Below are 25,719 nucleotides of genomic sequence, written 5' to 3'. Positions count from 1 at the left end.
CATTTCAGTATCACCCTGTAATAGTGGAGCTGCTGGGGGAGGCAGCTGGGGGGAATGGTGGGAAAAGTTGTTTGCCATTCTGAGTGAAGGAAAGATGCTCTTATTGTCTTGGGAGTTCTGCAAAAGGCTCCTTGGAAAGTGCAGTGATTTTTGGACAAATTGTCAAAACTCTCTGAGGTGGCTCTGATGTTGTCAGAGCATTTTTTCTCTCACCTCACACAAAGCTTTTCAACTCCTCCTACTTCAACAATTCTAACAATAAAAAATCATTGGATATTCTCTTGCTATTTTAAATGGCTATTGTTCCACTGTATTTAATCATTAAGGAACCAGAAGGGACACATTTCATTGAAAAATGTTCATTTGACCCTCTATAAACAGCAACTTGAAGCATTTTAACAGCCTCTTCAAACTGTTTGGACAGAAATAAAGCAGCATCTGGTTTGAAGCATGCTTTCATATTGTATTGTTTATGTTGATAGCTTAAGTTCTTTGCTGTGCATGTTATTTATGACAATTGAATGTAGAACATTTTTGATTCAGTGTGCTGAATCCAGAGTGCTTTCATTCTACAGCATGGGAATAAAGCAATCAAAGCTGAGGTGACTTGACTGATTTCATTTAGAAGGTTGATTCCAGCAGCCTATTAGTGTTAGAGCAGAAGGGAGGGGGAAAGAAAGGATGGAGCAAGTAACTAAGGGATACAAATTAAAAAGAGTGAAAAATCTGGAAAAGAATCCTGCTGATGGTATGTCCTATATGAAAAATTTCCAGGAGTCATTACACCTGTAGGAAGAAATTGCAGGAATCTGCCCAAACAAAAAGGCAAGAATTCTATACAGACAGGATATTTCCTTCTTTAACTTTTTTTTCTCTTTCTTACTATGGTTTTGTTTGTTTGTTTGTTTGTTTACTGGAGAACTTGCAAGAAAACATTAAAGTTTCAATCATCTTGCCCACTGAGCCAATGAAAAATACAAAACTACACCTACTTAAAATATTTTCATTGTATTTTCTACATTACTTCAATCATAAACAAATCAAATGGGGCTTGTTATAAATCTAAGTAAATTCCAATGCCAAAATAACCAGAAACACAATTTGTACCACCATTAGTTTCTGCAATGCAACATTACAGTGAAAAATACAAAACCAGAGACAAAACAGCATTTGTACCAGTGGCAGCAGAACTGTCCCATGGCTGAGAACATTCTTCAATAAAAGAATAAAATACCACTTCAGCCAGACATTATCTAAATATTCAATACATCTATTTACCGTCAGCAACATATAACTGTCCAACATACATAGATTTCATAACATAGATTTCAAATATATTAATACATTAATAGATCTCTTAATGTTGCTCTCATGGTACTGTAAAAAGTGAATGATATGCAGTTCACTATTTTTAAAAACAATATTAAAGTATCTCTATGGTTTGAAGTAAGTGAACACGTCATCGAGTTTGAAGGCAATCTGCTTTCTAAATATTATAGGGAGGATTTAAAGGACAGAAACAGGTTTCTAATCTTTAATAATCATATCCAAAGCAGCTGAGGATGGCATTTTTAATTATTGACTTTTCTGTTTAATTTGTTCTGTGTGATATTCCTATTTACTTTGCAAGGTGCTGACTTTGAAGCAAGACCAGCTAGTTTAGTTTGACTTCAGAGCTATTTCCCCTCTATCACCTAGTAGGCCTGAGGTCCTGTAACAGCAAGCAGAAGCTTGGCAGCCTTCGTGTTTGCTCCCAGGTGTATCTGGTATTTTTTTAAGACTTATTAGAATTCCTGGCTACAGTCATGTTCAGCAATTCGATATCAGCAGTGTTTGAATCAAAGGACTACAATACAATACTTCCTCCTGTTGTAATGCTGCTATATATGGTAGCATCTTCTACTTGTGGTTTGACAGACTAAAAGTCAGGGTGAATTAAGCACTGTATCCCTCCTTTGCCTGTTCTCCCCTCAAGACTTTGGCTCTGCTATTTACTTCCTCTCGGGCTGTTTTCCTTTTATTTGCCTTATTAGTAGGTAGGTCAGTAACTGATACCACCTACTGCGAGCATCTAAAGGCTTTTCTTTTGTTGCTTTGTTTTTTCCTAAAGCCTGAGAAGTTGCCACTTTCTTTAGTAGTTCTACACAAAAGATATTAAAAACCATTTAAATCTCATCTGATTAGGAGAAAATATATACTGCACCTTCCTTTACAGTCATGTATACAAATTCCTTTACAAGCTACAGAAATTCAGCCTCTCATCTGAGTTTCTTAGGCTGACAAAAGTAGCCACAAATCTAAATGTGTTACAGAAATATGACATATTAATCAACATCTTTCCATTTTTGGAGCTCTTTTCATTTATAATAGTCTGGTGATTTTTTGTTCTTCCTATACTCAGAAAGCCCTGGAAGCTGGGGGAGGTCAGACCTTGCCTGCATTGCTAAGACATGTGGACAAATTGGCATCCATAGAACAGATCTGCATTGCCTCCCTTGAGCATTTTTCCAAGACTGAACAAATGCAGAAGATGATATTGTACTTCTGGGTCACGCTAAGCTATAAAGGAATGTAAGTGTGTACGTGTATATGTGTATGCATCACAGTAGGAATTAACAAATCATTGTAAGGAAAGCCAGATTCATTTCTATGTCACTTTGTACATTTTTTTTTAATGTTTAGCATTGCATTTTATCCTCAAATACTGGAGTGATCAGGCAGGTCCTGGATGTGCTTTATTTTACTTTCCCATCTGAGGTAACTAAGAATTTTCTGATAGAATTCTACCATTCTTGTCTTTGACTCTCAGCTCTCATTACATCCTTCCCTTTCAGTCAATCAGTAGCTTTGAGAATGGTCCCACTAATGCTCTTCTTTATGTTACATCCTTTTCCCTACCAGCTACCACCTTCTCCTTTTTGGCTGCAAAATCTTCTGTCTATATTTGAACCTTGCTTCACCAGCTGGCTTTCTTCTACTCTTGGGTCCTCTATGCAGGTGTTACTCTATGTGCACATCCTTCGCATACTTACGTTCAGAGTTATTGCCCCTTCTATGCAATATTCTTTACTCATGATGCTTGTCTCCTCTTGTACCTACTGTTTTGTCTCTTCTGATATCTAGTGTCTGTTAGCTGCCATTGTCCAAGTGCCTGTGTTGATACAGACGTATTTTCAGAGTATAATGAATAAGTATTGCAGATTGAACAGTGAGTAGTCAGGGATATATATCACACACTTTTATTCTCTGCTATTTAAAAGGAGGTTATTGGTTCCAAAGGGTTAGTAGTATTCAATAGATTTTTAATATATACTTAATAACCAGATATTAGTCTCTAAAGTTCATAAAGTTTCTGAACTTCAATCACAGATCAAAAGTCTAGGGTAGGAATTCTTCAGATGATAATTACAAGACATTTGTTAGTAAGTTTGAGTCCATGCATAGTGCTGGAACCATAAGATGCACCACACATAAACAGATACATAACACATAAACACACTAAACAGACTTTGAAGAATGACTGTGGACATTTCAAGCCTTCACAACTAAATTCTCTTCTCATTCTTGCTCTAGAAAACAGCTGCACCATTCACTACAGATGCCCAGTGGTGTGTGGCTTCTGGAAGACTTTCACAGTCATAATTAGCTGCCCTGGATGTCAAACAAACCTACCCAAGCAGCTGCTCTGCTGTATGTCCAAACCACCCACAGCAAGAGCCTATGCACCAGGTCCAAGTGTGCAGCACAAAGCAGTGCACAAAGGTAAGAAATATACTGAGTCAAAATTGGGCTAGTAGGCCAAAACTGCATCTGCATAGAAAATGGAAAGAATTGATGAATACTTGTAATACAATACAAAAATCAATTCCTGTAATGGCTTGTGTACAAGGCATTGGTTACTCTTCTGCACTCTCTGCATTAGTGTTTTAGCTAATATATGTCCACAAACGTGCAAGATATACTTCGTTATGTATATTTATTATATATATATTATTAAGTATATTATATAAGTGAAAAGATATACATGAACATGTATGCAACTAACTCAGTTGCAATATGGCAAAACTGAATCTCCTGCCCTGCCTAGTATCTATTTCTCTATGAACATTACAGGTCCTAGGATCCTCCCTTCATTTCTTACATTGGCCCATCATTTTTTTCATGATGGGACTATATTCACGGACTGTTTTTACTCATACTCCACATTTCGTATGAAAATCTCTAAAAATAAATTTTATAAAATCATGATGTTCCATTTATAAACACAGCAGTCCTATTTTCAAAATCATTTATGCAATAAATTTATGTCTTCAGCTGATTCTGGAATTTCCGAGAGGCACTTATTTTGGCTTTTGGAAACTGCCTCTAGCTTCCAGCAAAGTTATGTAACTAAATGATTGCTGATGACTGAAACAGAGGATCCAAAATCTTAGTTTAGAGAACTTTGCTTGCAAATTCTGAGCACCACTAGCTGCCTTATCATTTCCAATGTGGGAATGATGCCAACAAGAGGCCAGTTGTGCTTGTTGTGAACATGAATAAGGAATTTAACTGAAATGCAGGGAATAGAAAAGTTGTGCATCTGATTCACTGCAAAAAGTTGACTCCCTGTAAAAGAAAATTAACTGGCAATACATAGTTCTCTTCTGGCATACTTGCACAAACACTAATGACTACTATCCTCTTTCTACCAGTACAGCAGTAATTTGGATGATAGGTGTTTGTATTTCTTGGTTTTGGAATCTTGACAGCTGCTATTGCCTGATCCTGCCTTCTTGCATTTGCCTTTCACACTGGAAAAAATAACCAGAGTATGATTAATTTTACTGTCTTATAAACGTTAGGGGCAAAATCACTGAAAATTACTTCTGGATTTTCATAAATAAGCTTAATAATCTCTTAAGAAGTCTTTGGCAAAGCAACCAATAAGAACGAAGGGATTACAAGCTTTAGATTTTAATGAGAATTGGTTGTTTGTGGTATTTCTCATTCTGCCACAATCCAACGTCAAAAGAATGTGTATTAAGATTTCTGTGCCTAGAATCACAAAATCAAAGTGTCCTATTTGCATTAGTCATGTGGGCTTTGAATTGGACTAGTCAGATGAACAGTTTTAAATGTGCACATTTGATTTTGTTGGCCATTTTTCCCTTTGTTTATAGACAGCACGGATTTTTAGGAAGGAATTCAGTGGCCAGCTGCCCAAATTAAAGAATAGTGAAAAGATCAAAGTAGTGCATATCGCTACTGTGGTAGTTATTAGCATTTGTGATACCTTATTCTCATGACAGAACAGAAAGTGGCATAACATCAATCTTGTTTTGTTACAAAAAATAATAAAAAGGGGAATTGGTACAAGTACAGCTGTTTTCATTCTAATCTCAAGAAAGTAATGTCAGGGTCCTCTTCAGGGGCTGTAATGAAAGAACCTTTGAAGAGCTAGTGTATTCTTCTGTTAATCACAAAGGTACTGTACGCAGTAATTCCTTTTCTTAAGAAATGGCTGTTCCGTTAGACCAACAGGAACTGATCACGAGGGTCCCACTATTGCTGAGATGGGGTCATGTAGAGTGGAAATATGAGCTCTATAACCCTTGACCCCTTTCCCTCTTTATTTCGATTCCTTTAACAATGCATGGTTGGCAGACAAAAACAATGGAAAGTTCCAATCTCTTTTGTTTGGCTTGGGAAAAACTCAAGCCAGCTCAGTTTTGTTTTTACCTAAAAGTATGTCTGGGTTTCAATTAAAAGGAGCTACTTTAAGTTTTCTAGTCTGTGAAACTTTGAAAAAAGCCATTGTTGCCCATCCATGATCTAACCAACGAGATACAGATTCTCACAGTGTCACCATAAAACTACATCTTATTTCTAACTGTAGAGGCTAAGAAAGGCTGGATTGCTAGGAGACTGGATTTTTGAAAAACAGTGCACCCATTTGTGTACAATTTTTAAACCATTACTTTTAAAACAGGACATAATATGTTATAAATCCAAGAAAATCAAGAAAATAGTCAAGAAAATACTGGCAAAAGGAAGAACCAAAAATAACACAAGCACTGCTGCAACTGAGGAGCTTAGCAGGTGATGCCATCCCCTAGAACTCTTACAGAAACATTACATGTTTTATTACAATGGGAAGTTTGATTATTTGAATGTTAAAAGTAGTTGATTCAGATGTCCTAAAGAATTACAATTTGAATACATATTATAAATTAAAATTAATGGTACACATTTCTGATCTGCTTGGATTTTTATGCACAAACCCACTTATTTTGCAAGTCTAGACTCGTTTAGAGATACGTTTAACTTCGTATTTTCTCATATTTAAGGTTTCGTAAAATTTCTGTTTTTTAACATCATTGTACAACAGCTCAGTGTCTTCTTGAAAACAAATCCAGCCAGGTATGTGAAACTGAATTATCTTTCGAAAGTCTTTTCATTGTCAACTGGTAAAGAATTGATCCCTGGTAGCTTGCTTTGAGTCACTCTGTTTGAAAGAACCTTGCATGACATAGCAAAATTCAGCTGTCGATAGTTTCCAGTGTAAAATTCATAGTAAAAATACGTCTTTTATATTATCCACAAAGAATTGTATTAGCTGTCACAAATTTGTCCAGCAGAATCATATGGTGAGTGTTGCTGAACAGAGGGAAGACATAATTGAAATCCTCATCCCATTGAAACAACCATATTTTTTATAAGGTCAGCAGTTCGTCTTTGCTCATTTGGATGTTTACAATTTTCAGCTTTGGATCAGTTCCCAAGTAAATGGGCTACATAAGCAGATCCCTTCCTAAATACAGGTCTTCCCAATAGAGGAGACATTAGAGGCCTTTCACCTGAGCAGCTGAATTGTCGTATTTTGGATATAGTGCACCCAACTGAACTACCAAGCAACAGAGAAGAGACAGTCACGGGATGTACAATTACAGCTTTAGAAGTACTATGGCCAAAAATTCTTAAATATTTCTAGTTTTATTTTTATATCTCCAACAACTGTATTTGCCAGGTACTTCAGTTTCACTCGATAGGAACAGCTAAACAAAATGACTCATTTTCAAACTTTAGATTATAATTGGTTGTTCTTCTGTTAATTTATTTTATTTTTTATTTATGTCCTTTCTGGAAAGTTTATTTTTGCCTTGTATCATCACTTAACACTAAAATAAATGATTCTTATAGATCTAAGTAGTTCTTAACATTTAGTTTATAATACCACAGCATACTTGCCATGGGGCTTTAGTTACACTGAAAAGTACTTTTAAAAAACAGCTTTGATGAAGAAGTCCAAAAAAAAGAAGCTTTTGAATAAACTACAAAATATTTCTTTTCTTATCACCACCTCTGTTACAACTTTGCCACTGGGGTACAAATAATTAAGAGTATATACAATTAAAAAGAAATATTTGCAAGACGGATTATTAAACTTGGCATTGACAGGAGTTGTCTCAGCCTCAATACCAGCCTGACATGATTAGGATGTTACAGTCAGACCTAACCTAGATGAAAGGCCTTTCTAGGTTCTCGCTGAGTAGAGAAGGCAGAGAAGTGGTCGTTCATTGCCAACCACTTGACTGGCTACAAGAAAAAAAGGTGTTCTCATTAAAGACAGAGCAAAATGAAAGAAAAGGTGATATGATCCACTTTCTCTGTGGATCCTGAAGGGAAACTTTTGTTATTTTTTCCCCAGAAAATTGATATCCAGAAGCAAAATATACCACAATTACTCAAATTTCCATGGTCCATGTCCACTAATTTGATCAAAGCCAATACATTTATATCCTTCTTCTAAGTTCTCTTTTTTTCCCCTTTTTCCTTCTTTTCCTTTTGTCTTTTATTTATAAATTAAATAGACTGTGGACCAAATTTTGCTCCTAGATGCGTGCATGGTTTCCACTGACTTTCATGAAAACTGTGGATATGCCTCTCAAGGCAGAATTTAGCCTGGTGTATAGTTTTGATTCATTCTGTCTTCCTTTAATGTTCAAAATCTTTGAGATTATTTGGATAAAATACATGAAAGGGAAGACAATATCTGAAAAAGGGCAGAGAACAATTATTCCCTGTTTCAAGGGTGAACTGCCTCAAGTGAGCAGAAATCAGTCACAGGAGGCTACTTGCTTCACTTATTTTTTCTAACTGCTCTAGGCAAATAAAGATTAAGCCATTCTTTTATCAGGCAGGCCCTCTCCCCAGTATAAAGACATAATCAATCTAAACCGAAAGCAACCAGGAAATGTACAGAGGGTTTTTGGCCAAGTGTAGACTGTATAATGACATAAAAGTGTAGGATTAAATTTGGTTTAGATTTTACTCCAGTATATTCAATAGAGGTAAAAGATGCTGAAATTAGATTTCAAAGTTTTATCATAATTTGCTGAACAGTTGATAAGGGAGTGTTGTACGGCATCTGTATAACACTGTCTTCAGAAAATTATGTATATATAAATTCATTGTTGAAAAACTTCAAAATCTAAAGTGCAAGGTCAGCTTAGTTTCACAATGCAAGATCAAATCAGAGTGGATAAAAATAATTTACTTCATTTTACACTGAACCACTGCAACTCTTAATGAAATTTAATCCTACTTCCCCTCTTTTGGAAATCTCAATGAAGTTATGGTTCAGAGAGAAGGCAAAAAGTTCAGGTACCCCGGGATGTCAGGAGGGATTAAAAAGACTAAATCTTTATTTGCGTGCACATCTATACAAAAGCTCGTGATTTTGATAATAAGAAGAACGTTTTATCCAACATAATTTTCTGTAAAACCAAAATTTAACTTCTGAACTATTTCCAAGCCAAACTCAAAATCATATTCATCCCAGTTTGCTCATAATAGAAATGACAAAAATAAAACCTTTTTCAGAGCTCAGGAAAAAGTATGATTTTGCTCACCGTCTGATGATAAGAATAAAAGAGAACAAAGACTCAAACTACCCACAGTCTGAGTTTAAAAAGAGAAAGATGTGGCTTTTCTGCCCCTCTTCTGGTACTTTTTGTGGTTAGGAAAGTTTTGCTGAATCTTAGGTATGTTCATTTCTGAAACTGGGGCATTGAACCAGGAATGCTCTCTGGTAAAAGATTTTATTTGCACTTTTAAAAGCCTTGAGTCTTGCTGATCACTTCATTATTACAGGAAGGAGAGCTACTAGTAAGGATGGCAGTGAGTACAGCAGACACCATACTGGATAAATCATCAGGTAAGTTGCAATGCATATATATGCACTTGCGGATTTTACATGTGTAAGGTCATTTCAATGATGCGTTTTACAGCTTCAATAGGGAGGGTTAGAGTAGACTTTGTGATTGACTTCTAAAATGAATGGGAGTTTTAAGAACACCTGACAAAATGGAGGACAAAAAGCACTCAGGAATACTGCTTGCAATTTTCTCAGTTCTGCTAATAAAATTACATGATTTCTTGGAGCCTTGAAGTGTTGCTTAGGGCTGCAGAGGGCTTCCAGATAGGCCTGGAGAAGCTCCAAGGAAATTTCTTTAAAGTCAGCATGCACCTAGGAGCTGAAACCCTTGATCCTATCCTGTCGTGGTGGAGAATTTCCTCCTGAAAGTGGGGATGGCCCCCAGAAGCTGTGTCAGCTGCAGAAATTGCACTGATGGATAGGTAGCCCTCCACAGCAGCTGCTTTGTCTGGAGGCTATGTACAAACCTCCCTGGGTCCAGAGATCCTCCTGCTACATCTTGTCTGTGTATTCCCAGATAGCTGCTTTTGTATGAAAATGAATTGTTTCACAATAACCATTGAGCTCAGTCTAAAATACGCAGCGTTGCAGATAAAGCACAGCATCTCAAACACCAACAGATTCCCCTACATCTCCTTTCATTTTTAATTGCATGATCCCATTTTTCTTGACTCGGCTCTGATGCTGAGCTTTCACTGTGTTATTAAACTTTTTAAACACTGAATTGCTCCTGTTATGAGTTGATGTTCCTGTTCAGCTCATAACTCGAGCTCTGCATTTAACTCCTCCTGTGTGTAGCTTTAATTTCGGTGTGTGCTGTAAGCCTGCTACTAATGCCAAGCCAAGACAGCCAAATGACCTTGCCTCTTCTGCTGTGATTAGAGATTACAGTGCAGATTTTCCTTCGTGAAAAGCACTGCAAAGTTAAGCATTCTGTAACAAAAAAACACCCAAACAAAAAGAAATCAGTGAACTGAAACACTGCTAAGGGTAAGATCATTTTTCACTGAAAAAGACTAGCGTTATGCAGCCTGCATTTGCCAGCAAGCTGGTGCCTTTTGAAACCAATTATTGTATTTTGTTCATGTAGCAGATGAAGATGGTAAATTAGTTCAATTGCAGATGAGAACTCAGAGCCCACTGGAAGTTGATTTGTTTGTCAGCATCCAGGATCTTACAGCATGAAGCACATCTGTCCCAGCCATGCTCTGTCACGGGAAAAGGAGCACAAGGATGCCTACGTGTCAGTTTGCTAGCCTGAGAAATGCCCTTTCCTTCTGAATGGCTCTCACTTTGCTTGCCTCAATCTTCTACAATTACTTCAAATTTCAAACATTTACAGACAAATTGGCAATACGCAAAGCTGTGACATTCCAAAGACAATGCTTGCTGACAGCGAGAGACTCACATCTCATATGCTTCAAAACTCAGGGAGAAAAGGAATGAGAGAAAAGAGGCTGCCAACCCAGGATGAAGAAAAATGGCAGCTTTATCTTTTTACTTACTTGTCAACCATATTTCCTGCTGCTTGTGGAAGATGGGAGACCCCCTTTTTTGAATTATTTCATTAAATCTGACAGAAGCACGAGCAGCCCAATACTGTGCTGTAGTGGGAAAGTGCTGCTTATTGCAGACTGTCCAGGTATGATTCAAGAAAAGAACTGCTGTGTGTAGAAATGGAAAAATAAGGGAAAGCTGGAAAGGAGCATCTTTGCACCTTAGCTGCACTTTTAGGAATTGAAAAGGTAACTGTAGAAACACCAAGTGCTGGTAATCTTTGACACTCTCATTGTTAGGAGGTTTTTAAATTTTATTCATGTGGCTCATATTCAACCTGACAAGTCATGTAGCGATTAAAAATTGGAATGCTGCAACAACAGTGTTAGAATTAGGATCAGTGACTGGTTTAACTCTCCCTGACAAGGAAAGCCTGGCAAATGACTCGGTTCCAGCCAGTAGGGAATCTTCAGGCTCACTGCGCACTACCAATATGTCCTGACAAGCCTCGTCAAGACAGCCAACGTGGGTTTAGCAGATGCCCTCAGAAAGTTTCCTCTTCTTACCTTTCTTGTTCCTGTGTAGTTTGTCCCTGGACTGTGGAGTACATGTTAGGAGAGGCTTAATGGAAGATAGTTGCATTTTTTGAGACCTTACATAAAGCCTGGAGGTAAGCAATTGGGGCTCAGGATGCACTTTTTCCTCCTCAATTTTCAGTAAAAGAGTTCTTGCAATGATTCAAAATCAAAGATGGGATGTTTCAGAGTACAGGATTTTCCATGACGAAACATGATAACATGAGAAGCTGCTAGAAGGAATTACTGTGGTGCAATTACATGATCACCAAGGACTGAAATTTCCATTAAAGCACATGGTCTCTACCATGGGTCTCGCAGCACTCAGCCTCAAATATGTTCAGATAATGATTTAGGCTCCCCTGGTATCTCTCTCTCTCTCTCTTTCTTTCTAATAACATGCTGCCCTTTCTGCAGTACAGTTTCAGGACAGATGTCTTTGACTGATGTGTTTGAAACATGGGTGGTTTAGTATCTGTGTTCTAATAATGACTGATTTTCGGTATCCTGGGAGAACATCTCTCTTGGCACTTAAGATATAAAAAACAAGTGACATTTTGAAATAAACAAGGTCTACAGGTGGTAGAATTAGCACTCAATCTGTCATCCTACATGCAAGGCAGAGCCTCAGCCACCAGATAAATTAAAAATGTCTTCTGAAGTAAGAAGGCTAAAAGTTTGAGTTCATTATGAAGAAACTTACACACAAACCTTACTCTCCCTTCTTCAAAAGTCATCACAATTTCCATGTGTGTATAGCAAGTGGCATTTCCCTGAGCAGAAGGGCAGGGATGAGAATAGAGATCAGAGTGGAAACCTTTCATCCTCAAGGTGCCTGGATTCCTCAGCAGCTCTCCTGTGGGCAGTCTGCAGTATCAATTATATCAGGTGGGCAGACAACTGATGACTTTTGTTGTCTTCACCTCATGAAAAGGTGCAAGGGTTCAGTCTAGCTTTCAGATTAGCACATCCCTAGCTCCTCTGTGGCCCTTGGGACAAGGATTCCTTCCATAAAATGCAAGCATCTTAGATTGCCTGTAAGATTTTAGCCCAGTACAGCACTAGCAATACCAGTGGCTCTGATGGCTAGAATATGTGAGTTAGAGGAAACGACAGTTTTACCTAAGAAAAAAATATTCAAATATTTGACTTTTATAAATTCTGTTTACTAACTTAATAACATTTACTTATAGACAAGAAAATTTTAGTGGACGACTTCAGAGTCCATACTCAGTAGAACTCAAGTGACATTCCAGTACAGATTTTAAATATGCAATTGCAGATACAATCTGTCTCTGATAAAATATTATTGTGTGCTGCCAGAAGAGATAGTAATCAGCTCTTGATTAATATTCATTGTATACATATATGTATTCAGAAAATTAAAAGGTATTTTCAGAAAGTCAGAGAGCGTACAGAACAAAAGACATTCCTAGATAAAATGAACATGCAGTGGTCAAGGCAATCTCTTGAATTCAGAGTTAGTGAAAGGCCAGACACTTCATTTTTTCATTCACCCCAGAGGATTAAGAAAAACTGAGCAGATAGAATCTTGTGATCCCACCCACTTTGGGTGCATGTTTTCTAATTAAAATGGAAATTTGATCAATTATCAAAACGCGCTGGCTGATAGAGATGTGCCATTCATCTTCTGTGCAATCCTACATCTGCCTTGGAAGCAAGAGGAGTGTTTTCAGGTTCTGCAATAATTTAGACATTAAAAATACCATGATTATTATTACATTCACTTCTAAGGCAGTCATAATTTGTATCTGAAATGAGCCAAACCAAGCCACTGTCCTGCCCTCCACCAACATCATGCAAAATTAGCTAACACATAAATGTATAGAGAGAATAGCATACATGGGGACAGAGATATGTATCTGACATTGACAAAGATATCAGTAAGTATCCTGGCATTTGGAAAAGCTAATCATGTCATAGAACTATTTGCAGAATTACGTACTTTTCTGTGAAGTCTCAATGACCATTAAAGTGAATGGAAAATTTTCTACAGTGCTTTCATATTCCTGAATTCACATGAATAATGCTGAGTTGTGCATATTCCAAGTGGTTCTTGATACACTCTGGGCACATAACAGTCCCCATATACAAACATCAAAACTGATTGAGTAAGGAGCACTGGGCAAATTAAAAAAAAAAAAATTACCATTAATGTAAGTAAGTGCTTGTGCTAGTCTGATAAGTCATGGCTCTTCTGTCATGTGCAGTTTCCCATAATGTGTTTGCCAAAGACCTGGATTTTCCCAGTGAGCAGTGAGTGGGCATTAGGGGGAGGACTGCAAGGTATTCAGATACAAATTAGGAAGGCGGAGTCCAGAAAATGACTGCTGATGATGCAAAGAGGAGAAAGTTCAAACCATGAACTGAAGAAAAATGCTTATTGAAACACTTCCAACCAAAGCATAAAGAGAACGCAGTGTCCGCCACTGCTGAAACTGAGAGAATAAGAGCACATGAGGTGGCTGGTTATGGTGCTTTGCTGTCCTAATCCTTCTTCGACTGTTATAAAGCCACATAAAAAAACTCAGAGCTCATATACATTAACAGCTCAAAGGCCAGTCTTAATGCACTAAGAAAGCAGAATGTCACTAATAATTTGCTGCCTTGTGTTAGAGGAATCTGCTGGTTCCCACCAGTTAGGCCCTGGCAGCTCAGCAAACCAAAAAAGTCTGGAAAACTGAGGAGAGACAGAGCCTGCAGTGAAACAAATGGATGCCTCAAAAGCACCAAAAATACAGGACTCAAAGTGTAACAGCAATTTTCTTCCTATTGTGCATTGTCTGAGAAGTCTCTTCAAAGTGAAAATCTTATGGAAGATGAAAAGAGAAACATCAGAAGGCTGAAGTACAAATTTCCTGTCTCCTCTCTCTTACCTACGCTTACTTATTTGTAGACTATAGCTAAAAAACAAGAGCTGTTGCAAGCCATGAGTATGTGCAAATCTCCAAGACTATACCACAGTGGGCCAAGAACTCTGTCAAAAGCAATGAGAATAAGATTATCTGGGCTCAGAAAAAGCAGAACATCCTGGTTTGCTGGTTTACAGTAAGAAGACTGCGGTATAGGACGTTTTTTTACATTTTGTTTAGCACAATTCTCACTACTATAAAGTTCGACTTTAGGAAGTCGCTGCAAATCTTAAAAGTCTTAGAAGTGGTTGTCCACAATGGTGGGTTGCTGAAGGTTTTTTCTGTCGCCATTGCTCGATGTATTTCTAAAATCAATAAATGTCATTTAAACACTTGGTGTTCAGACTTATCATAGTAATGCTAATACTGCACTTGCTCCCTTATGCAGGGTATAGCTGTTCAGCACTAGGGCACTGAATCTGCCTAGGACCACCCTGCTGCAAATGCTTTTATATTATTTAAGATGAAGAGAACAAGAAAATGTGAGTGACCAGACTAGATGCCCATTTCATTTTTTGTTCTAAAGACCATTCTGAGATTATAACACTGCTTCCCATTGTAAAGGCACTGTTATTTGAGATTGTTTTTGTTTCTTGCTTCTCTGTGGGTGAGCAAGAAAGCTAATAAAATCTTGTTTGTTTGCGAATTACAGTGAGTTCATCCTGATTTCATACACAGATGTTTTCCAGAGTTTAACTTATTTAGGCATCAGTCTGTGTGAGCGGAGTGGGAATGAAAGGAGGAGTCATCTCATTCTGCAATTCCTCCCCCTTTTGTTATTCCTTTGTCATCAGTGAATTTGGTGGGGAGGGGAAATCTAGATTGGGCACTACGTTTGGAAGTTGAATTGTGAAGTGTAAATCCTGACTATCTTGATCTCAAACTAGGAGTATAAGTAGCATTTTATATTTTTATCTAACTTGGAAGAAAGGATTATATCATTCCTCTGGCAATAACTTGAGATTTGTTTTTTAAATATCAAATATCAGTTTGAATCTCCAGGATTAATGGGAACATGTCTGAAAGAAACCTTAAATCAGATTACATTATTTTTTGATAATTCAAAAATTATTTTTCTGTCTGACACTGACCAATAAATAAAGAGTTAAATATAACTTTGGAAGGTATTTTAGTCATAACAGTAATCTCTTTATGTATCAGTGGGTCAATAGTTCAGTAAAAGAAGGAAATATAACTTGAATAGACACTAATTAAAAGAATCAATTCTTATCCTACTACATATGTCCAGTCATATTAACACATTTCTAGATTTCTTACTCAGTGGACTAGTCAAGATTAAAGGATTTGCTAATATGGATGAACTGAGTATGCTTCCAAACTGACTGAGCAGATTTGTGAACAAATTAGTTCATTTAAAATTGACAGTGAAAGATTGATTTTGCACAGAATGAGTTACCTAAGGTATTCATCATTTCCTCTGCTTCCATGCACAAGACAGAGATCTGCTTCTTTTTCTTTCTGATTGTAATAGGACTGCTTACTGAGCACCTTTATTTTACAGCCATGATTGCAGCCTGTCATTCTTTTAATTTAGACATATTTTAGCCTCCACAGACCTTCAGAAATAACTTCCTTAAAAGCCTTAGTCTAATGACTCATTACATGAGTTGCTCAATTCAACCACAGTACTTTAAATTATAATGCAAGGGGAAAAATTGCTAATTACACAGAAAAAGATCCAATTACTCCTGAGACCATTTGATTCATTATTCAGATTGTTTTGGGGGGTGGGGATGGGAGGGGGGGTATCTCTAAACATAAGGTTATGTATCGATGTATTGTGAATGGCATTTAGATGTCACATTTGACATCAGTTATCATCATTCAGCGGTATCCAACATCTCTCTATTTTCCCCTACCAATCAAAGTAGAGTTTCCAAGACTCTGATTCATACATATGTGCCAATGCCCCATTCTTCATTTTTTACTATTAAATGACATTAGAAGAAAGCTATAACCAACCCCTTCCTAATGCTACTACATGGTAAGTCACTCTGGCATTGCCAGGGGAATATATGTGACCACATATGCGAAAGGAAGTGACCCACAAGTCACAAAACTTCAGAGAAAAGAGTTTCTCCAGTGATTAAATGTGGTTCCTGCTTGATTCCCTGCCATACTTGAGCTACAGAGCATCCAGATATTTTGACTGGGACCTGTCTGTGCCCAGGTTCCTCCCATCATGTAACATGACGTTTACAGTTGGGTGGGAGCTGAAATCAATGGAAATGATGTACCTGTCATTGTTGGCCTCTCCTGAGCCAAAAATGCTGAGATTTGTGCTCATACATAGCCATAAAAACCTTTGGACTCCTTCAAGACAAATCACATCCAATCTAAACTTGGCTTTTGTTCATGGGGCATTCAGTATTCCCTGAACAGGACTAAAGTCTCCTCCAACCTGGCTCATATTTCAGGGTAGAGGGGAATCTGAAATCAGTTAACTACATTCTGTTTCCAGTCTGACAATTCTAGTAACTAAATAATCAAAAATTTTCCATGTATGTGTGCTTTCAACTCAGTTTGCCCAGATGTGAAATGAGATCAAATTTTGGTTCAAAGAAGAATGTTTTAATGTCATTGTCTGAGTGCTTTTACGCCAAAATTAACAAGACAAATGAAGGTGATTGTAATGTAGAAAAGTTGATAAAATTCTACTGGCAGACTATTGTTTGCAGCTATACTGATGTGAAATTGAACTATTATAAGAGCTCTCAGAGATAATAGTTCTTTCTAAACCCTCCAGACTGCTCAGTCATGTCTCCATTTTTCCAAGGGCTTTGCTAACTGATTCAGCACCCTGCAATTGTTCCCTGAAACATGTGTTCTTCCATACCCATTACTCTTCTGCAGTATATCCAGTTTAGTCATCATTAAACCCATCTCATCTATGATGTGCGAGCCAACTATTCCTTTTTTTTCTGCAGAGTGTCACTTTCTACTACACACTTTCATTTTATGCTTCACTGTAATCATTTCATTTTCTCTCTTCCCTTCATGCTTCTTACTTCCTACTTCATTTCCTTTCCTTCATCTAAATGCCTCAATATTATCTGCTATTTTGGATTGTGCTACAGCTCACCTTCCATTTTCTTAAATTTTGTGGAATTTCTCCTGTCAGGGATGTTACATTACTCAGGATGAATTATGCAAAAGCAATAAAATGCAAAATATGTAGATGGCACACGACTGTTATCTTGCTATTAAAGTGAAGCAGCAACAAAATTTGTAATGTATGTGAACAACTTGTTCATATTTTTAATGTAGATTAAAAGAATCTTTGGGCTTTTCAAGACAGAATGAAGACACTCTCTCCACCTTCAGTGATTTGTCTTTCACAGTTCAATTCTGCCATTTCACAAGTTCGTTGGCTCTAGGGTTATGTGCCCTGGCAAATAGTTGTCTGTCACCTGTTAATGTATTTCCTCACTTATCTGATTGACAAAATCCGTGCCTTGGTCATTGATTTGTGCAGATACACATGAATGTCTGATGAATTCAATCAGAGACCTTCAACACTTTTAGCTAGTTTATTCTGTAGGGGTTTATTTTGAGAAGTAATCCATAGCTGTTGCCAAATATTTGTATGTGTCAGGATCAACAGTGAGAAAATAAATATCACAATTAATTTGTACAGTTCTTATAGTGATGACCCTGCCACGATGCCCTCCTGGATCACATTGCCTAGATTTTATACACCGCCGGACAAACCTGAGACAGATAGCAAGCAAGTTTGCCAGGAAGGTAGGCATTTTGTGGATGTAGCAGCACCAACAGCAGCCTCCACTAGCTGCATGAGTGTCCATGATTAGATCAATTTAAGCAGATGAGCCCATATGCATACCCATCCCTGCAGGAATAGAAAAACAACATGGGTTTTATTAGTCCAGGGGGTTTTATATTGCACCTGGATGGGGAGTACGCAGTAGCATACTTCTGTGCCTCTGCCATGGAGGAAATTCCCCCCTTCCTTGCATGACGGACAGCTCAAACGGGTTGAGCAGAGCTCACATTCCTTAGGTTTCAGCTCTGAAATGAAGGTCAGTGCTGGAGAGCACAGCCGCAGGCTAAGAAAGGACAAGAGAAAGGGGAGAATCCCCCAGCGAGCCCTTATGCCTCCCATGCACTGTGCTTCTTTTTAAAATATGCCTACCTTCTATGCTAAGAAAGGAAGCCCAATAAATTAAGCTAACATTTCTGCATCTGCCTGAGACTGATTTTCTGTATTATCTTTCATTCAGATCATCTGTCTGAGAATACAACATGCCAATCTGAGGGACTAGCAACAGCTCAAACCAATTTATACACTAGTCGATGCCATCCCTAAAGTATTGCAGACATCAAATTCTCCCCCTTCTAACTCATTACGTTGCTCAGGAAGCCTCACATCATGCACAGCAATATAAGAGCCTGGTAACTTCTGCCAAAATAGCAATCCTCTTGGCACATCATTTACTTTGAATTATTCTGTCTAGGGAATGATTCACGGATTCCCTTAGGATTCTCAAAGCTCTTGTTTTCCTGGCTGAGCTCAGTCTGGCCCTGCTCTAGCCTGGGTCAGCTCTGCCTCTTGGTCATTAGTCCCAAACTGGGCAGCTTCCATCCAGCCATAGCCAAGTCATATGGTGACGAGCTTGAGCAATAAAACTACACTAGAAAAACAGCACTGTACACCAGCCAGGATTTAACTGTCTGAAATTATTTTAATCAAAACTAAAACCCATGTAACTTCAAAGGAATTACCACTTTTCTGCCTTCCAGCCTGAATTATTTTCTTTTGTTCCTTTTTTCTCCAATCAGCATCATCAAGAGCTTCTTCTGCTCTCTTCAGGTCCTGCAGCTTTTATGTTAAAGAAACCTCCCAACTCAGTCAAAGAGATGAAACAGGACCTAACCTAAGCCCATGGATAACAGATTTGCTAAACCTGGAAGGACACAGAGTAAGGTGCTGGAGTAAAAATCAAGCCAGATTTTATGATCTGATCAAACAGGAAGAACAAAACCAGGAACATTAGCTTGTTTGTTTGTCTTCTGTTTAGAGTGTTATTTTATATACTAATAGTGAGAATATTAACTGAAGCCAAACTTAGTGTGAGAGCAGCTGCTTTCCAAGCCTTCCCAGGCAGCAATGCCAACTCTTCACTGAGCAACTCTGGGTTGCCACACTTCTCTGTTTTGGGCCTCTTTTCAGCAGCATGAGCCAGTTAGGAGGAACTGAAAGATAGCTTTGTGATTTATAGCAATAATCAGAAATAGCATGACCAAGGTTATCAAGCGTATTTTCTCCAGTAGCACAGGCAAGAATGAACTGCACTACAGAGTGAACACAGTCAGAAGATAAAAGAAGGACAGTTCCAAATTTCACCAATTTTGTCAGAACATCAGAATTTACTGAAAAATGCTCTCAGCCCTAAAGTGGGATTTTGTGATTAAGACTTACGGATTTCATGCTACCTACAAAACAGTGATGTCTTAAAGTTATGACCAGGGGATAGGATCTTCTCTAGAATAAAGGGAAGCAATGAGTTTTGTTGTGAGAATGGTGAGTCAATGCCATGAGTCCAGAGAAAGGAACTTGTGCTTAGCAAGGACTAAGAAGCTGCTATTTTTGTATAGCTAGAAAATGAGTCTGGTTAGAAATACAGTCTCTTAAGCTACCATTATTGGGCTTTCCATTTTTGACTACAAAAGTAATGGGTTTTTAAAACACATAGATGTCCTTGATTAAGTTTAATTTATGTCTGGATAGGTACAAGAACTTGATTCAGAGATTGCATCTGAAAATGTATAGGAATGGCACTCAAATCTTCTGATTAAGCCAGCCCTTTTGAGGAAATCTCCTGCTCTATTCCAAGAACATTTGCTAAAACCTCACTGAGAGGTAGAAGTCCCAGACTAGCAGAAGTTTGCTGTGCATACCAGACACTTAAAGTGTTTTCTCTAATAATAAATAGGCAAATATTTGAGCTGCTGCTACCTCCAAATACTTCTGGGAAATTCATCTGCTATTTTCAAAGCATACAAACTGCCTTTATAGGAAAAAAAGAGCAAGGGCATTTCAGGTATAAATACTTTCCTACTTTCTGGCATTTGGAAAAAAGTACTAAGCCACAAACCCATCTAGACGCTATGTGATGTTATATGGTAGCAATTGGCCCTAAAAATATGGTCTATTTTGAATGTCATGAGATTAACCCCTTATATAGATGATACAGGTATGGATACCGACAATTTTTACATATTCTCTTTTAGTACCATCCACCACTCATAGTATCGCATGAGTGATCCACTTCATTTCATTTGAACAAAAATCCCATCATTTTTAAAAGCAAAAATGGATAATAGTGTCATCTTTTTTTGATATATTGTACTTAACTGACAAAAGGTAGGTTTTGCCAGCTGATGCTTCAACCTTCACTTTCAAATTTGTTACATTAAAGTGTGAAAAAAAAACCTGTAAATCTGTTGGATATTGTTGCTCATGAACTGTAAGTTGCAAAAGATGCCATGCCATGTAAGTTATATAGCAGGGATAAAACCTCTGATATGGATTTTCGTAAATCTCAGCATCAAATTATTGGACTATAAATATGCAATACACAGATTATTGTGCTCATTTTTTTCCTTCAGTGAGGCTTTTTACACGTCAGGCAATCTCATCTAAAAATTTGGCTCAGTCCTGATCCTTTAAAATTCCACCAGCTTTTATGCATTAGCATTTTCATACTTTCTATTTATCACTATGCTTAGAATTGTTGCAGTGTGATAGAAAGAATTATTTTTGAAGACATAAGTAAGCCTGTTATCCACATGAATAAGGAAGATAATACGGTGAATCTCTCTGAAATGCACAGCCTTAGTGTACAATCAGTGTATTTCTTTCATGTTTATTCCTTTGTCACATATTCATTTGAGAGGGTTCCACAACATGCTCAGTACATGCCATGAATTGGTTTGCCACACATTTATCCTTTCAGAGCATTTTATTTCACTGGTAAGGCAATCATTACTTTTTGGCAGATTTTTATGCATTTAATAGCTTCATTCTCTTATCAGATATTCATTTAATTGGATTTCAGACTGGTTTCACATAGGATTTGGGTAAATGGAAGCATAGGTTGCAACCTATGTGTTCCTTAGTAGAAATTCATGTAAGTTACATCAATTGCCATTTTAATACACAATTACTGCTGTGTAATTTATCTGTTTGAGTGTTGCTTTTGACAACAGGACCAGTTTAGGGTATTAGCGTCCCTGTTACTGGAGTATGCAGACAGTAGGCTACAAAGGCACTTAGACTACATACCTCAGCAAAGTTAAGCAAAACAGTTAACAGAATCTTATTAAACTTATTTAATCATCTGTTGGTCCTTGAATCTTCCAAGTGGAAGGCGCTTAGCCCTTGGAGTTTTGGAGTATCTCTCTTTGCAATGTCAATTGCATCCTTTAACTCCCCTATTACCAGGAATAGAAATACGCCAGATTCCACCTTCAATGACACTCATACAACTCTGCTATCTTCTGTTAATACTTTGGATGGGAATAGCTTTTTTATGTTCTCTCTCTGCATTCCCCCCTCCCTGCTCCTCACCCCTGGCAGAATATCTGTGCAGGGATTTTTAAAACTGATTTGATTTTGTTTGGGTTATTTGCTGCTGCTTTTTATTTATTTTTTAATGAAGTTTTTATGAAATCCTATATTGCACATTTTTCTGCTTGTTGCAATTCTAAGCACATTTATTATTAAAGTTGAATAAGTTACTAATGAAAATAGACAAGTGGGAGACCTTGCATTTAGGATATTCAACTTGCATGGCTCTCCTTAGGTTTAACACATGTTCACACCCACATTGATGAAGACAGTACCAACAGACAGTATGTAGTAGAACACAACTTTAAATTTTTTCATTTCAGAAATTAATTTCTGAATGAGTCTTACTATATCTCTCTGATCCCAATGGATACTTTGTAAATCAAGATTCAGCCGTGTAGTGAATCACTACAATTAAAATCCTGCGAAAACTGTTATTTTTTCTTCTTTGGTGTTACACAAATGTAACTGAGGACAGAATTTGACCTCCTCTGTCAAAGAAGGATTAGGCCTTCCATGGTTTGGTATTGATTAAAATCATCATTGTTTAGCTGTACAATATATTTATGAAGGAAAAAAAAACATGAAAGAAAAGAATATATTTTCAACATTAGGAAATCGAGGCAAATAAAAAGGTTAAAGAAAACTATTTCATAAAATGGCATGTAAGCATGTGGAATACGTTACCAAAGACAAGAGAGGTAACTTAGAACATATGTTTATGAATCAGTATGTTCAAAAGAGAACAAGATGAGTTTCTAGACAAAGAGAGAATAGAGTGTGAGGAATGCAGGAAATTAGAGATGGAAAAAAAAGAAGAAAAAAAAACCAGAAAGGTCAGTTTTATGAGGATTAGTATCTTTTAACAAAGCAATGCTGGGAGCAGGTGGAGCTCCCATCCAGCTCTGGACAGTAAACTCACAGCCGGTTTGTACTTCCAACTCATATCCTTTTCTGGAAGGGCAAAGAGATTGGTAAGGATCCAGCAAGACTTGAAAATATAATAGCAAAATACAAACTCCAGGTCATGAGAGTTTTATTTCTCCTAGAGCTTTGCTGTCAGCTTTTCTATCTGTGAGAGCATTTTTCCTGTTGCATAGGGTGCTTCTACTCTTACAGCTCAGTAAAATTTAGGAGTTGCAATCACATAGCAGAACTGACTTGACAGCTTCACAGGTAATAAACACTTGGTAATTGAAGACCTTGGCTTCCTACCTTCCCTTTCTGCAAGAAAACCAAACATAAGCCAGTCACTTTAGGTGTTCTCTTTTCTTTCCAATACTTCAGCCCCCCAGCCCAGCACCTGTACTGTGCATCCAGTGGAACCTACGTGGCAATTCTAATGGCATGTCAAGCCTTGGGATCATGACAGCATTATTCTCAGAGGAAAAATGGACATTTATGTTAGAGGAAAGTCATAAAGACAAAGCAGAGCTCCAGAATACCCAAAAGTTACTTCCGAAAAGCCCCTGATAGGCTAGTCCTCCTGATTAAGTTTGCCACTCAGAAAAACTCATTTCTGGGTGATCCTCCCACTGATATCAGCCCAGGTAGACCAGCCTGCTTCCTGAAAGTATCAAGCACTCTGGATATCCTCTGAAAAGATTCATTTTTCTAGGTGAACACTGATGTCAGCAGGCACTATTGGTACAAATTGCAGTTCCATGTGCTCCTATGTTCAGCGTGTACATCCTTTTACCTAGTCTTTGGAAGTTCTAAATCCTTTAATTTTTAACAATTAGTTCTTTGTTTTTCTTTGTGATTGTCAAGTCAAAAGGCAATAAATGAGCATGACCATACTACTGGCAACTTCATATCCATATATTTCTTTGCTAGCCATATGTCCTAGACCAATTTTGACCAGTTCAACATTTTTAACTTTTCTTCAAATCAGAAAGGTCATGTTAAAATAGTTATACCTTTTTATTCTCTTCAGATATTGTACAAGGAAAAAAAAAAAGACATTTTTCCCATAGCCTTGATTCAAAATAAAGATTTCAAATTTCTTTGTGAACCAAAAAACAAGAAAAGTCTGCAGAAAACAAGCTCATAGTGTGTAGGTATGAAATCACACAAATCTCTGGATGAGTGAAGTTCACAGTATGTGTTCACTATTCCTTATTCAGGCAGCAATGCAATATGGCATGTGAAGTTGTATGTGGACTGACAGAAACACCAAAATACCACGCACAGCGCACAGAGGATCACCAGGAAATTCTGCACTGTTGAGGAGTGACACTGCTGAAAGGCATCACCCTGCCTGCTCCTACCCTCGTCTCTCTCAACATCAAATCTAAAGACAGCAGACGGGTTTCTATGCAGATGAGGGAGGCCACAGTCCCTCCCTTCACCCTTCCACCATCCTCACTGCTGCTTGCTCCCCTTTGTACTAAGCCTCAGAATAATGTCCTTGTATCTGTTGATGGCATCCAAGGGAAACCTACCCGATAAGCTTACCTAGAGTATTTGCTGCACGCCCTTCACTGTAAATCATATTTGCTGTAGTAGCATTTCCCTTAGCCCTCCATCTTGTTGCAGGAGGTGTGATGCTGTAGGAGTGGATGCTTTTGTTCAGTGGTGGTTTCCTGTGCTGTTAAGTGGCAGCAGATGGTCACCCTGCAGTGAGATGAGCCCTGGCCATGGTCCTACTGGCAGGGGCAAGAGCACTCAGCTGTCCCTTGAATCTAAACTGGTTTTATCAGGAAAAGCTGGAGAACAAGATAAAGAATCATATTTCTCTAAAGCAACTCCCCCATCCCCCCGCAGCATCTGTCAGGACCTGCCAGCTGAAGCATCGCCGCCCTAGCAGGGCTCCAGATAACAGGGAGAGGGTGTGTTGGGCCACAAGATGCCTATAACTGCTCAGAACAGTATGGTTTTTTGCCTTATGTTGCATTGCTATAGAAGCACAGTTTCCATGAAAGGATTTTATTTTTTACAGCCACCTGTCCTCTGCAGGTCTCCTGTATGCAAGCTACTGTTTGCTGTGCATAAAGTGGGATTTGAGAGCTGTGAATGCCTGATTTCATTTTGCTTCAAACTTTCTGCAATTCACATTTTTCTTTCTCCTATTCTCATGCTAGATTTACTCTCTGCTGAAAGTTCTCTAACATTTTAACAATAGTTGAGTTCAAGTTTGCTCTCTGTTCCTCTCCTGAGTAAATATTTTTATTCCCTGGCATGTGTTCATTCTTATATAACACTCAATGCTGAAAGTTTTTATCTTTGTTTCCCATTTGGTTTCTGACAGCCTTATCCTGGGCACTGTGTTGGCACAACAAATTCCTTCCACTGGCAGTCATTAGATAACATTAGATCTAGAGCTTGCCATCTGACACTGTGAGCTCAGTTCTTCCTGCTACACAATGCATTCCAGTAGTATGTTGTGTAATACAAAACACAGTTTTCCTGGCATTTTCCCAAGATGTGTTACTGGCTCTCTCATTTGCTCATAAGGTAACCCCTCGAGCAGGTTCTCCTACCAGAAATATTGCTAAATTGATCACAACTATATCACTATCACAAAGTGATCAGTTAGGATGACAGATGGCTAACTGTCAAGTATGAGTGGTGCTTCCAACTGTTCCCTGGAAGGGTTCTGTTAGAACCACCCCTCAAACACCAGTAAGCTTGAATCACATAGCTAGGAGTGACTGCAAGTTTAGATAGGATGCACAATCAAATAAATGATAGCATTTCATGTTTTTCTTTGTTATGGCTTGATCATTAATATTTCAAGCTAACTGTAGAGATGAGTGGTTAACAAAGCTACCTGGCCTTGCTCTCTCCTTGTACCAAGTGTGCCTACATACCATGCATCTATGCCACAAACAGCTTCCCCCTCCCATACCAGTGTGCATTCTGGGAGCACAGGCAAGTCAACACACCCATGCTGCAAATTGA

General features: G+C 38.0%; 2 long non-coding RNA genes across 45 annotated transcripts in view; one reads left to right on the top strand and one right to left on the bottom strand.

Moving 5' to 3' along the window:
• The window catches only part of LOC104912536 (uncharacterized), a 376,736-nt gene extending 362,200 nt beyond the window's left edge, over positions 1 to 14,536 (top strand). For all 44 annotated transcript variants that reach the window (XR_014885657.1, XR_014885659.1, XR_014885660.1 and 41 more), the window contains 4 exons: positions 2,402 to 2,571; positions 3,574 to 3,762; positions 9,136 to 9,199; positions 10,290 to 14,536. This is a non-coding gene — a long non-coding RNA (uncharacterized LOC104912536). The remainder of the gene's footprint in view (positions 1 to 2,401; positions 2,572 to 3,573; positions 3,763 to 9,135; positions 9,200 to 10,289) is intronic.
• Positions 1 to 24,490, bottom strand: part of LOC146543632 (uncharacterized) — a 54,333-nt gene extending 29,843 nt beyond the window's left edge. Inside the window, exon 1 of the long non-coding RNA XR_014885702.1 lies at positions 24,274 to 24,490. This is a non-coding gene — a long non-coding RNA (uncharacterized LOC146543632). The remainder of the gene's footprint in view (positions 1 to 24,273) is intronic.
• Positions 24,491 to 25,719: the final 1,229 nt, after the last annotated feature.

This window comes from Meleagris gallopavo, chromosome 11, assembly GCF_905368555.1.
Source record: "Meleagris gallopavo chromosome 11, MGAL_WU_HG_1.1, whole genome shotgun sequence".
In the NCBI taxonomy this organism is placed as follows: Eukaryota; Metazoa; Chordata; class Aves; order Galliformes; family Phasianidae; genus Meleagris; species Meleagris gallopavo.
This window is presented reverse-complemented; position numbering and strand designations above follow the sequence as displayed.